The 12,637-nt window shown below is 37.7% G+C and overlaps 1 pseudogene; it reads left to right on the forward strand.

The window, feature by feature from the left end:
- Positions 1-273: 273 nt before the first annotated feature.
- On the forward strand, positions 274-5,576 carry LOC147223619 (uncharacterized; annotated as a pseudogene).
- Positions 5,577-12,637: the final 7,061 nt, after the last annotated feature.

Genomic DNA, 12,637 nt, shown 5'->3' on the forward strand with positions numbered 1-12,637 from the left:
TGTACGATGATATGTAATTCCGGTGGTATGAAATCTGTAAATTTTGGCTGTGTTTGCTTGTTGGTGAAATCCAAAGGTATCTGCCTGCTGTAGGATGGTGGAAGTATTGGCGCACTGTAGAAAAAGTTGTCCTTAGAGTGGAGAAGTCCACTCTAATTGAAAAAAAGCAGGTATGCAGCTACAGAGAAGGCACACCTGCCACGGAGGGGACCATGTTGCTATGGAGAAGTCAAAAGTAGGTGCCGACTTCGCACCTACTTCGCACCTAAAGCAATGAGCCAAAGTGCAGTGCTTTACAACATTTGGGGCTCCAGTCTGCAGTCACACCACGCTCATGGCCAACAAGAAGAGAGGGGAAAACCCAAACTGACCCACCATGATACAGTCAATTTGGATCCACAAGTGTCCCATAATGATAAGTCTCAGGAATTGGAATCTGTAGAAACCTTGGTGCATTGGCCTGATAACTTCTCATAAAACTTCTGTCTTGGATACTCAGAGCTAAATTGTTTGGATTCTGCGTATAAAACAGGTGATTTGGCCAATATGCTCAAATGAGCACTTGTACAACAAACTTCAAAACTGACTGAAATTAGACAAAACATGAAACTATGCACGGCATGCTACTTGTTTTTGCTTCTCAAAATTGACGAGGAATCAAAGAAGAAGAACATTCAACCGGGTACCCAAGAAATGTATCTCAAATCCATAGGATGATGAGACAGGCTGACATTTCAAGTAAAAACTTCACAGAATCACTGTCAATGGAGATTTCTTTCATTTGGTCATTCATTAATTCATTCAATGTCTATTTCACTCATATTGCATGAGGGATTCTGTCCCAACTGACACTCAGATGACAAGTGAGAGACACCATGGATCAATTGTCAAGCGATACATAGTGAGCCACATATCTAAACAAACAAGCTGTGACTCTCATTCACAATTACAAGCATTTAAGACCCTTCACTTTACTGGATGTTTTGAGATTGTGGGCGGAAACCTGAGAACCTTGTGAAAACCAACGCCACCGCAGGGGCCCAAGCGCTGAACAATGCACCAATTAGCAACCTGTAATGGGGACTGGCCACCTGGCTGGTTGGTTGTCATTAAATTATGGAGAGGATTTGAGACACTGTTCAATCACATGTTACACGTTATGTAAAATAGGATACTATATCTCTTACCTGCAATAACAAAAACAGTTCCCTCAACAGCCGTCACTGCCCCTCCCACCATGTGTACAGTGTCTCATGTGGCCCTGGGCAAAGAAAGCAATCATCTTAATGAAGTCACCAAGGATTTGTGAATGTTGTGTGTCCTGTTGGTCTCACCTTGATGGCAAGTGTTGTGATACTGCGAGACATTAAAGGGCTCCAAGGGCTTGATACTTAGCCCTTCTGTCCCTGTACAATAACAAATTGGAAGAGAATAAAATGTAGTTACAACAGGCCAAAACTGACCGAGTGTCAGTTGTAAGACAGCTGTGCACGAAAGGTGTTTCAATACATTTTATAAAAGCATTTTTGTGATTAATGTTACAACAGTACAGGTTGGAGAACATAGCACTGACATTTTCTTAAAAACAAAACAACAACAAAAAAATACAAGCTTCACATTTGTCAAAACTGAATTTAATTTTTCTTTTTCAATGTCTGTCTTGTGCCTGTCAATGTCTTTTATTTTATTGTCATGGATTAGACTCTCATTTATTTATATATTTGGTTTACAAATTGTAAAACACTTTTTTTTTAATTAAATTATTTTCTCATGGTCCATTATAACATATGGGCTTTTAGGGCTTTTAATAAATTTGCAACAATATATATGAATAGTTCTTTTTACTGTCATGTGGTACCAAATAAGTAAAGTGGAGGGCATTTAATCAGTCGTGTGAAAAGAAACCTCTCCTACTCCACAAAGTCATGTCATATTCTGAAGGATACCTAAAATACATGAATGAAAAAGCTAAATTGAAAATTGAATTAGTAACAGATAGAGGAACAAACACCTTCACAACATAACCTTGTTTTAACCCCTGTCAACAATATTCTCCAGAGATCAACCCCTGTCCGCCCAGCCCCAATACAAGTTATTCCACTAACATCAGAATCAAAATAAATTCAACAAATCTATGGGCCCATTTTTTTTCATCTATAATGACAGAAAAATGGGCAATATGAATGACGAGAAATCAATTTTAGTTCAGAGCCCTATCACTTCAGATTTAACATGCTCCAATTGCAAGGATCTGCTCATCCCTGAGTGAACTTGTTATTGAGAGATACTTTTATATTGTATTTGTCTTTGGAAAGACATGAAGCCAAATTGACAATTTCCCATTGCCTCCTCAAGTAAATCTGAGTTTCAAATACATTATATGCTATACTTTTAGCAATAGCAGCTACCACTATGGCACTTGAGTAATAAAATTTAACAACTGCAATGTTAGCTTAAAAAAAAAACAAAAAAAAACAATCACATTTCAATACCACAACCCTTTAAAAGGGTATCAAACTTTAACCCAAAATTAGGCAACAGCAAAAATAAAAGTTGATTAAACTTCCAGAAATAAAAGTGCCTCCCCCATCGGAGGAAGTAACAAGAACACAAATCAGAAAAGCAACAATAAGGACTTAAAGACAATTACATTTCAAAATGCAACCTAAGATACTGCAAGAGAAAGAATCTCAAACAAGATCCCACTGAGTTATCTCTCCATCTAATGTTAACAAGAATGCGGACTGTGTGAGCGTGAAGAGAATCTATGCTGAAAATATTTGGGTCAGTAAAAATGCATGCGCTAAAAATAAACGTGGTTTCATGATAAAGGACAAGCAGTCACTGAAAAGTGAAGGAAATGTCAAGAAAGTTCAGTCTGCATTTGAAAACAAATGCACAATAAAAAAAACGAACAAACTGAAAACCCTTGAAAATGTTCCCTTTAGATGATGGATATTTAATTTTTTGTTTAATTAAATGTAAAAATGGAATAAAAGTCAAAGGGCAAGTAACATACACAGCAAACCTAAATAATACAGGAGGGGAATGGATATGTAGTGTATATCATCAGAATTGCAACTGGCGTAAACCTAAGAGCCAAAGAAAAAAATGAAAATTAAAAAAAAAAAAAAAGTTTAGGTAGGGAGCACAATATTACCAGTGTTCAGGCATGTTGACTGCATAGGACTGTCTAACTAAAATTAGAATATTGTGATAAAATTCTTTATCTTCTGTAATGCAATTAGAAAAAACATAAATTACTTTTTCATGATATTCTAATATTTTGAGAGAATTTTTGAGTTTCCTTAAGATGGAAGCCATAATCAGCAATATCAAAATAAAAGGCTTACAATATTTCCGTTGATTTGTAATGTATCCAGCATGTATGACATATTTGTTTTAGTAATTGCATTACAGAAGATAGAACTTTATCACAATATTCTAATTTTCGGAGACAATTTTCTGTATGTATATACAGAGATGTGCGGTGAGGTTCATGACTGGTGAGTGAGATTTACAAACATATGAACAGAGTAGCTTATTAATCATTTTATTGGCAGAAGTTGACGTGTTTTGTTAAGAATATCATATCAGCATTCTTTACAAACTGTAGCATACAAAAAACGCACATGTAAAAAAAAAAAAAAACGTTTTTATCTCTTACCTTGTAAATGAAGTCCATGCGCCGCTCCCTCTGAGGAAAAGCATCGATAACTTTCTTGTAGAAGTCTTCCTTATCTTTCTTCAGCTTTAAAAATCTCAGTCTCAATCACTCTGGAAAGTAGGAAATCACTGCCAGTGAAGACAGTCGTCCTTGATCGATCCTGTTCCGTCGATAGGTTTTGAGTCTTTTCCGTGCCGAGAATGACCGCTCCACCATGCTGTCGTAGCCGGAAGGGTGACCACCGGCCGGAGTAACTTTGACGCCTTAGGAACAGTTTGAATGAGATCCCTTTGGGCCAAAAAGTTGAGAAGCTGCCCTGGAGATTTACATTTATGCCTCACCGTTTGTGAGCTATACAGCCCGATGTGATCGGCAAAAAATAGTTGGATGGCTGCACTTGACTCGCTAACTGTTTACTGCAGCTTGCTATTGCTAATTCTATTCCTTTCTATTCTGTGGCTGATCACAATGTCATCTGCAAACATCATGGTCCTTGAAGTTTCCTGCCCAACCTCCTTTGTCAGCTTGTCCATCACCACTGCAAACAAAAAGGGACTCAGCGCTGATCCCTGATGGAGTCCCACCTCCACCTTGAACTTCTCTGTCACCCCTACACCATGCTGTACCACTGTCTCGCAGCAAGCATACATGTCCTGCACCAGTTAAACATACTTTTCTGCCATTCCAGATTTCCTCATACAATACCAGAGCTCCTCTCTTGGGCACCCTGTCATATGCTTTTTCTAGGTCTACAAAAACTCAATGCAGCTCTCTCTGGTCTTCTCTGTATTTCTGTATTAGCATTTTCAAAGCAAATACTGCATCTGTAGTACTCTGTCTAGGCATGAAGCCATATTGCTGTTCACAAATGATGACTTCTGCTCTGTTTCCACAACTCTTTCCCATAACTTCATTGTATGGCTCATCAACTTTATCCCTCTATAGTTGCCACAATTCATCCCATCCCCATTCTTTGTAAATATAGGCACCATCACACTTCGTCTCCATTCTTCAGGCATTTTCACATTCTCTAGGATCCTGTTGAATAATAGTCAGAAATTCTACCACAGCCTCTCATAGACACCTCCACACCTCTCAAGTATATCACCAGGACCAACTGCCTTTCCACTCTTAATTCTCTTCAATGCCTTCCTCTCTTCACTTTTACAAATCTCTGCTATTTTGTTGTCTACAATAGTCACCTCATCTACCCTTGCCTCTCTTTCATTTTCCACATTCATCAGCTCTTCAAAAGTACTCTCTCCATCAACCTATCTCTCTTCTAGCATCTGCCACTACATTTCCCTCTCTATCCTTTATCATCCAGACCTGTTGTACATCCTTTCCATCTTTATCTCTCTTTTTCGCTAACATGCATATTTCATTCTCCCCCTCCTTACTGTACAACCAAACATACAGGTCATTGTACACCCTTTGTTTTGCCTTTGCTACCTCTATCTTTACCTTACATTATATCTCCCTGTTCTCCTGTCCGTTTTCTTCAGTCCTCTCAGTGTCCCACTTGTTCTTTGTTAACCGCTTTCTCAGTATATACTCCTGCACTTCCTCAATCCACCAACAAGTCTCCTTTTATACTTTCCTTCCAGATGACACAACAAGTACTCTGCTACCTGTATCCCTGATAATACGAGCTGTTGTTGTCCAATCATCTGGACGCTCACCCTGAGCACCCAGAGCCTTTCTCAACTCCTCCCTGAAAACCATACAACACTCCTCCCTTTTCAGCTTCCACCACTTTGTCCTCTACTCTGCCTTTGTCCTCTCGATCTTCCTTGCCACCATTGTCATCCTACAAGTGAGCATCATATGCTGTCTGGCTGCACTCTCACCTGCAACCACTTTACAGTCACTGATCTCTTTCAGGTTACCTCATCTATACAAGATGTAGTCTACCAGTGTGCTCCTACCTCTGTTCTTATAAGTTAACCTATGTACCTGTTTTTTTCTGGAAAATAGTGTTCACTAAAGCCATTTCCATCCTTTTTGCAAAATCTACCACCATTTGTCCCTCTGCATTCCTATCCTGTATACCAAATCTGCCCATCACTTCTTCATCTCCACTATTGCCTTCACCAACATATCCATTGAAGTCTGCACCAATTACCTCTCTCTCCTCTCCTGGGATATTCTACATCACTTCATCTAACTCATTCCAGAACTTCTTCTCTTCAAACTCACATCCCACCTGAGGGGCATAGCCAGTATTAACATTTAGCATCACACCTTCAATTTCCAGTTTCAGACTCATAAGTCTAGCCAACAATCTTTTCATCTCCAGAAAGTTCCTAACAAACTCCTCCTTCAAGATAACTCCTACTCCATTTCTCTTCTTGTCAGTACAGGCACACAGTATATCCACTTTCCTTCTCTGCATCATATCGACCAACTCTCTACCTTTTCCTGTCATACTCCCGATATTCAAAATCCATACTATCAGTCTCAGACTCTTGCCTTTCCCTTTCTCTCTCTGCTTCCAAACACGCCTTCCTCCTCTCCTTCTTTGACCTATAGTAGCCCAGTTTCCATTGGTTCCCAATGGGTCACCGGTACCAATGGCGGTCGTTGTTAACCCGGGCCTCGACTGATCTGGTGTGATCTGGTTATTGTGGTTGATTTGCATGTTTGGCTTTGGCAAAAGTTGTACGCCGGATACCCTTCCTGATGCAACCCTCTGCATTTATCCAGGCTTGGGACCGGCTCAGAGAGACACCGGCCAGTGCCGTCCTGAGGCTGCATTGAACAAATAACTTTACAGTTCCTAAAAATTGGAAGCTGTAATGAGGACGTTAGTCAGCTTTTGGATAATTATTTTTGACAGTGGCTAAGATAATAGATTGTCACCTCTAAGATCTGAGTCAGTTTTCCTACTGTTGTTATTTTGACTCATATCAATTATTTTTTTATTTATTTGCTTGGCGATTTTAGTTTTTATCAGGCCCCGATCATATCAGGCTCACATCTTTGCCATAATGTCAGACACTGCCTCTATAGTTAGATGGATATTGGAATGACAATGATTGAGACGTTCTCTGACCTTACTTCCATAGAAGTGACCAAGTTCTAATATCAGGATTGTAAACACAACTCAGAGTCTAAAATGCTTTGGGTCCCAGTCAGCAAATATTGACAAAATCTACTCCACTTTATGATAAATCAATGTAATCTTGACAAAAAAAGAAAGGGAAAGAGAAAGACAGCAGGAGAGAGAGAGAGAAAGAAATATATCAGAAAGGTATTTTGTTTTATATGCCCAGGCTGTCAAGTTGTCCCCGAACACAAAGTTGGAAAGACATTCATTCACCTTTCATTTGGAATTGTGCCAGGGATTTGGCCATTGATTTTTCACCAGGAGGCAAGATATGAAATGTGCCATTTTATATGTCATTCTAAAGTTCTTTTACATTGTCATCCAAAGGACAAGCTGGGGTTGCTTATGCCATTCTCTTGCAATCGGACATTTACACAAATGCAGACTTCTGGCCATAAGGAGGTTTAGCCTGAACACACCTGTACAGAGCTAATCATAACCATTTGTGGCACCCTGGGCTTCTTTAATAGGTTCTTTGTCAGGTATACGTGCACGATGTAATTTCATGTGCAGTCACTGTATACTGGGATTGAATGTTAAGTGTGTTTAAAAAAAAAAAAAAAAACTTTTCAGTTCAGACATCCCCATGCAGTTGTATGTGTTCACATATTAACTGCGATATATTTTGAATTTTGTTCAATATACTGTATGTAAAACTGTGATACACAAAAATTCAATTCATCCAAATGTTTCTTTTATTGTCTGTGAAATCTGAATAAATGGAAAAGTATTAAAAAAAAGAGATTTAAAAACATTTACATTAACAAGAAACAAAAACAAGCCAAAAGGGTCCTGAAAATCTGATGTAGAATTTTTTTTTTGAATAAGCAAGAAATAACCAAAACTTAGATGAAATGGACAAATTAAATTCTTGCAGCTGAACAAATCAAAGAGTCATGAGGTGGACAAAAAATAATCATTATGCCACTCATTGTAGTCCTTGATATCCGTCCATAATCATCCCAACTGTACAGGGTGCTGTCACATCTACATCTGGAAACATTTTTAAATTGAATCCAGTAAACTGATAAACAAATGTAAGGGTATTATTTGCAGATTGCTGTAATAAGTTTATTAGAATTCACAGCATCAGTATTAAATTTGTTTAAGCCTTGTTTAAAATAAAAAGTGGACATAGGAATAAGAGAAATATGTTCTGGAGGAATGATGCAGGTCTGGAGGATGTTGGCCTCAACTGTTGACAACAAGGATATCTCTCGTCACATGGATCGCTGAATATAATTTCTTGCCAGATGCCACTTCCCTGTGGGGCTTAGAATGAGTGAGCATATGCTCTGTTGTCTACAAAAAGGCTCTCAAGTGTAAAATAAATTATATTTGTCAAATGTTTCTAATCCTTTGGGATAACCTGTGCAATAACAAGTATATTTAGAGTGACTGCGTGCTATTATTTGAGTGGCACTGTAGAAAGTTACCATAAAACGTCCGTGCTGAGTATTTCTAGGTTAAAGCTCTGCTTTAATAGCGCAAAGCAAGTGTAAACACTTGGTAGGCTGTTCCTTTGGTAATCACACAGAAAACCTTTGCCAATTTAGGATCTTAAAGTCTACTAGCCTACAAGGAATTATCAGTGTTACTTGTGGTAACCTTACATGGTCAAACCGCAAATCGGGGCATATTTGGGAGTATCATACGCAGGACACCGTTGTGCAAGTTAGTAGCTGTGTCATTATCAAGTCAAAAGAGATTTAGCTGCAGCACATTTTATACAGCATAGTATTTTGTGCCTTGCAAGCATGATCCTGAGCAGCATCAGAGCCTGGCCTGGCTGATGAGCTTGCATAATAACTCATTAATAAAGTGGATAAGGGCCGAAGTCACATCCTCAGCACTTTTCATGAACTCATCCAGGCTTGCTGGTGCCTGTCAAGTTGATGTATCAGATATGGTGGGAGCACTTTATGTCCACCCGAGTTATATCTCTGAGGAAAGATATATACTTGTGGATATGAACCAGAGGAGAGACATTGGCGGAGATCAGTCCACCACCATCTTCTCATGCAAGATCCAGACTGTAATAACAGAAGCCACACATGTCTGCCTATTTCTCACGGTGTCTCAGCCATTGGTCACAACAGCAGTGCTAGAAACATGGATTCAATTTCTCCTGCTCTGTTTAAAATGGTTGATAAGCAGAATGTTTAAAGTTATACATAAAACATATACTTTTGATTAGAAGTGCATCATATATTTAGCAGATCTGAAGGGAAAGCCTTTTGCAAACTATCATCTAGATGAGCATTTTTGTAAATTCCTTTCCTTTCTGGTATTTTTCTTGCAAGTAGTTAGTTTAGCCCTGCTTTCTATCATACATCTCTATTGCCTCAATATAATGTTTAATTTGCATTTGATTTTTTTTTTATACAACACACCTATAAATATATACAGATGCTTTAGTTTTTTTTTTCTGTATTTTCATGATTATAAACACCATTAAATGTTTTCTGTTTGGATTCTGTTTCAATTCCTTCTTCTTTTAATTTTCAATCAAGTCTCTGTTAGCACTCCCCCCTGATGTTTGGAACCCCTCTGTGTTTTTGTGATTGTCTGTTCATCATGTTTGGCCTTGCTGGCTTCCTCAGGTGATTGAGCCTCGACTGTTTTTGGATTACCTCTCTGACGTTTACCCGGCTGGGTTTAGTTGCCTTAATTCTTGGATTTCCCGTGTTTGATCTTGCACCGGGTGACTGATTTGTCACTGTTTGCTCCTCTCTGAGAGTTTGTCAAAGATTTGGCGATCAAAGACTTCATCATAAATATTGCTCTCAGTTTCCTCCCTCCACTTGAATCATATGCCACTTGGTCAAACTTGTTATGAGATGACAATGCCATGTTTTTGAGAACAAAAGATTTCAATGCAGCATATAAGATCAGACACACATACACATATTTGCACATGTTGTAAGATGTAATGACATGTCACAGGCTCTTTTGAGGGAATATTCAAGACTATTCTGAGGTAAACACTAACTTATAGTAGTTTTGCAGGCTTTGAACATTCAGGCCTATCACAGACCACACCCTTGTACTTTTTGGGTCTGCTTTTGACAGTTTCAGGCATAAACATTCACTGTTTATCCCAAAACAGCAGTTTTATTTCTTTTCACATGACAGATTGGAGGGATTTTGATGAAGAATTTTACTTGCATTCTGTTTCATTGTAGTTCTTGTATTTTTCAATGGAAAAAAAAACGAAAGATTTAGCCTGGTGATTATAATACAACTATCTGATACCACATTGACTATCTGATACCACATTGACAGGCCGCATAATTGACAATTAACATTGAATTATATTGTAACACACCTGTGAAAAACAGCTATTGTCTTGAATTTATCTCACAAAATGAAGAGATAAAAATCCTCTCAACGTTTCTGTTCAGCTTTCAGTTATCTTTGACGACTAAAGATCTGCAATATAGCAACACTGAGAGCAGGCAGGAGACTCAGTACAAAACCAACTGCTTTTATAAATGTTGTAACGATACTTGCCTTTATTGGAAACATTTAATGTTAAAGTTCACGGGTTGAATCATAAAACTACTAAAAGTACAACTTTCTCTGACAGAAATAATCCTCTAAAACAAGAGGAAAAAAAGCAAGAGACAAGATATCTAACAAGTTGACGAATTGTGAAAATAATTAAAAAGGAAATTCCTAAAAAGGAATCCTAAATTTAAAAAATAGCCAAAAATGTCATCAAAACCATAAATCATAAAGGAATGTTTTGCAAATTTAGCTAGAACTACAAATTCTTGGCCATATCTTGGTACATTTTCACTACTATTCAGTGGATAGTGCCAACTTACTTGTCTTCTTGACCTGCGCCAGTGTTTGGAGCCAAGATGTGCAGTATTTCACAAATCTCCCGCAGCTCATCAAACTCATGTCAAACATTGACTATCTGCAATAAATCCATTGGTTAACCAGCAATAATATTGAAATATTTATTACAGCTTATGAAATCACTGCTCTTATGGTAAAGCAGACCAGAGTGAACAGACATTCAGTCTTAGTTCCCTTACCTTTTTGGTAAGGGAAAGACAGGAGGACTAACAAGGAATATTAACTGATGAGAAAAAAGAAATCCAAAATACAAATGGGTTTATTTATTCAGTGGTCCGTTGCTGCTATTTATATAAAAGCATTTCAAGACCCAGACAGACACCAGAACTTTTGTCATTGCTAAGTGATAAGTCTTAATCAGTAATTATTTTTGGCAAACAAGTTTCACTGTTACAACAAATATTAGTTATGAGGTCAATCAACTAAAAAATCAATACAAAGATGAATAAATAAAAAGTCATTGTCAAATCCAGAAATAAAAACTTATCTGTGCCACTAGACTTACTTCCAATCTCACTTTTATTAGTTTATTTAAACAAATAAATAAATATATTTTCTCTATGAGGAAGGAAAAGAAAAACACTTCAAGTTATTCTCACTCCAAAAGCTCTTTCTTTAATAAGTAAAACAGCCACCTTTTCTTTTTATACAAGTGCCGAGTGCTCATCAATGTCCAGTCTGTTCTCTTTCAGAGAAGCACAAGTGTTTCTAAAAGCCAGTAAGATCAATGCACTCTGAACCTTTCTGCAGGAAACCTAGTCTTGGGCATGTACTTGTCTCCTTGACAATCACTGAATCAGAACTCTGAACTCTGTTATCTACACAGTAAAAAAGCAAAACAAAAACATACAAAAAAGAAACAACATAAATTGGATCGTAGACCTGAAAATAAAGATGATTGTGCTGCACGAAAAATGCCTGCACACTGATGTGATATTTTTCATGTTATTTTGTATTCTATTTAGATGGCCATTCTTACAAAGTGATTACATAAGAAACAAAGAAAGCAAAATAAAATAATCAACAAAAACAAACAAAAAATAAAAAACAACAATAAAGACTGGTACCAGAAATCCAGCGAGGCCAGCACAACAGAACAAAATTGTTCCTAATCACTACATTTACAGAGACACTGGGTTTGCCTGGAACGAAAAAAGCATACTAATATGTGCAATGCTAATTATCTGTACAATTACATAGAAATATCTCATAATTCTCATATTAGTTTTTTTTTTTCTCCCTCTTCTGTTGTTGGTCACCAACAACAATTACACTAAAATGAAAGAAAAAATGGAACAATTATGCCTGAAAGCATATGATCAATAATTCCTTTATGGTAGGTGTTCAACATTTTCTTATTGTGTGTGTGTGTGTTGTGTGTGTGTGTGTGTGTGTGTGTGTGTGTGTGTGTGTGTGTGTGTGTGTGTGTGTGTGTGTGTGTGTGTGTGTGAGTGTACGCGCTTGTGTGTGTGTGTGTGGTTTTATTCATTGAGGGGACACTTCAGCAAACAAAATGTGCTGCAAATCACTAAAGAGGAAGAAAATCCTTCAAAAAGTCAATTTGGATACAGAAGTATAATAAAATAGTCCTTCTTTGAAGTTTCCCATTTATTCTGTTGAAGTCCATAGTTTAGACTTGCAGTTTTGAGCAGTTCCTTTTGACTGTCAGACAAGTATCTCTGAGACCTAAAGATCCTGTGTGAGCAATTGTCTCTTTTCACACTGAGACTAAACACGCCAAACTGCAGATGGTTTGAGCAGGGTTAACACAACATCAACAGAATCCTGCAATGTCTAACCAGATATAGTCACATATCAGCCTCCTTTTGAAGCAATTATAATCCTGTTTGCAGTCAGTAACAGCAACGATAGAGTTATTTACTGCGTCTGTCTCAAAGACGCAGAATAAAAATAAAGGCTACCACTGCCAACAAATAGTGGGACAAAGGAGCACAGGAAAGATGAGAGGACTCTAATGGGGAGACACTGTTGAA

This window comes from Fistularia commersonii, chromosome 19 (genome assembly GCF_037954325.1).
Source record: "Fistularia commersonii isolate RoL2024-O1a breed Wild chromosome 19, RoL_Fcom_v1.0, whole genome shotgun sequence".
In the NCBI taxonomy this organism is placed as follows: domain Eukaryota; kingdom Metazoa; phylum Chordata; class Actinopteri; order Syngnathiformes; family Fistulariidae; genus Fistularia; species Fistularia commersonii.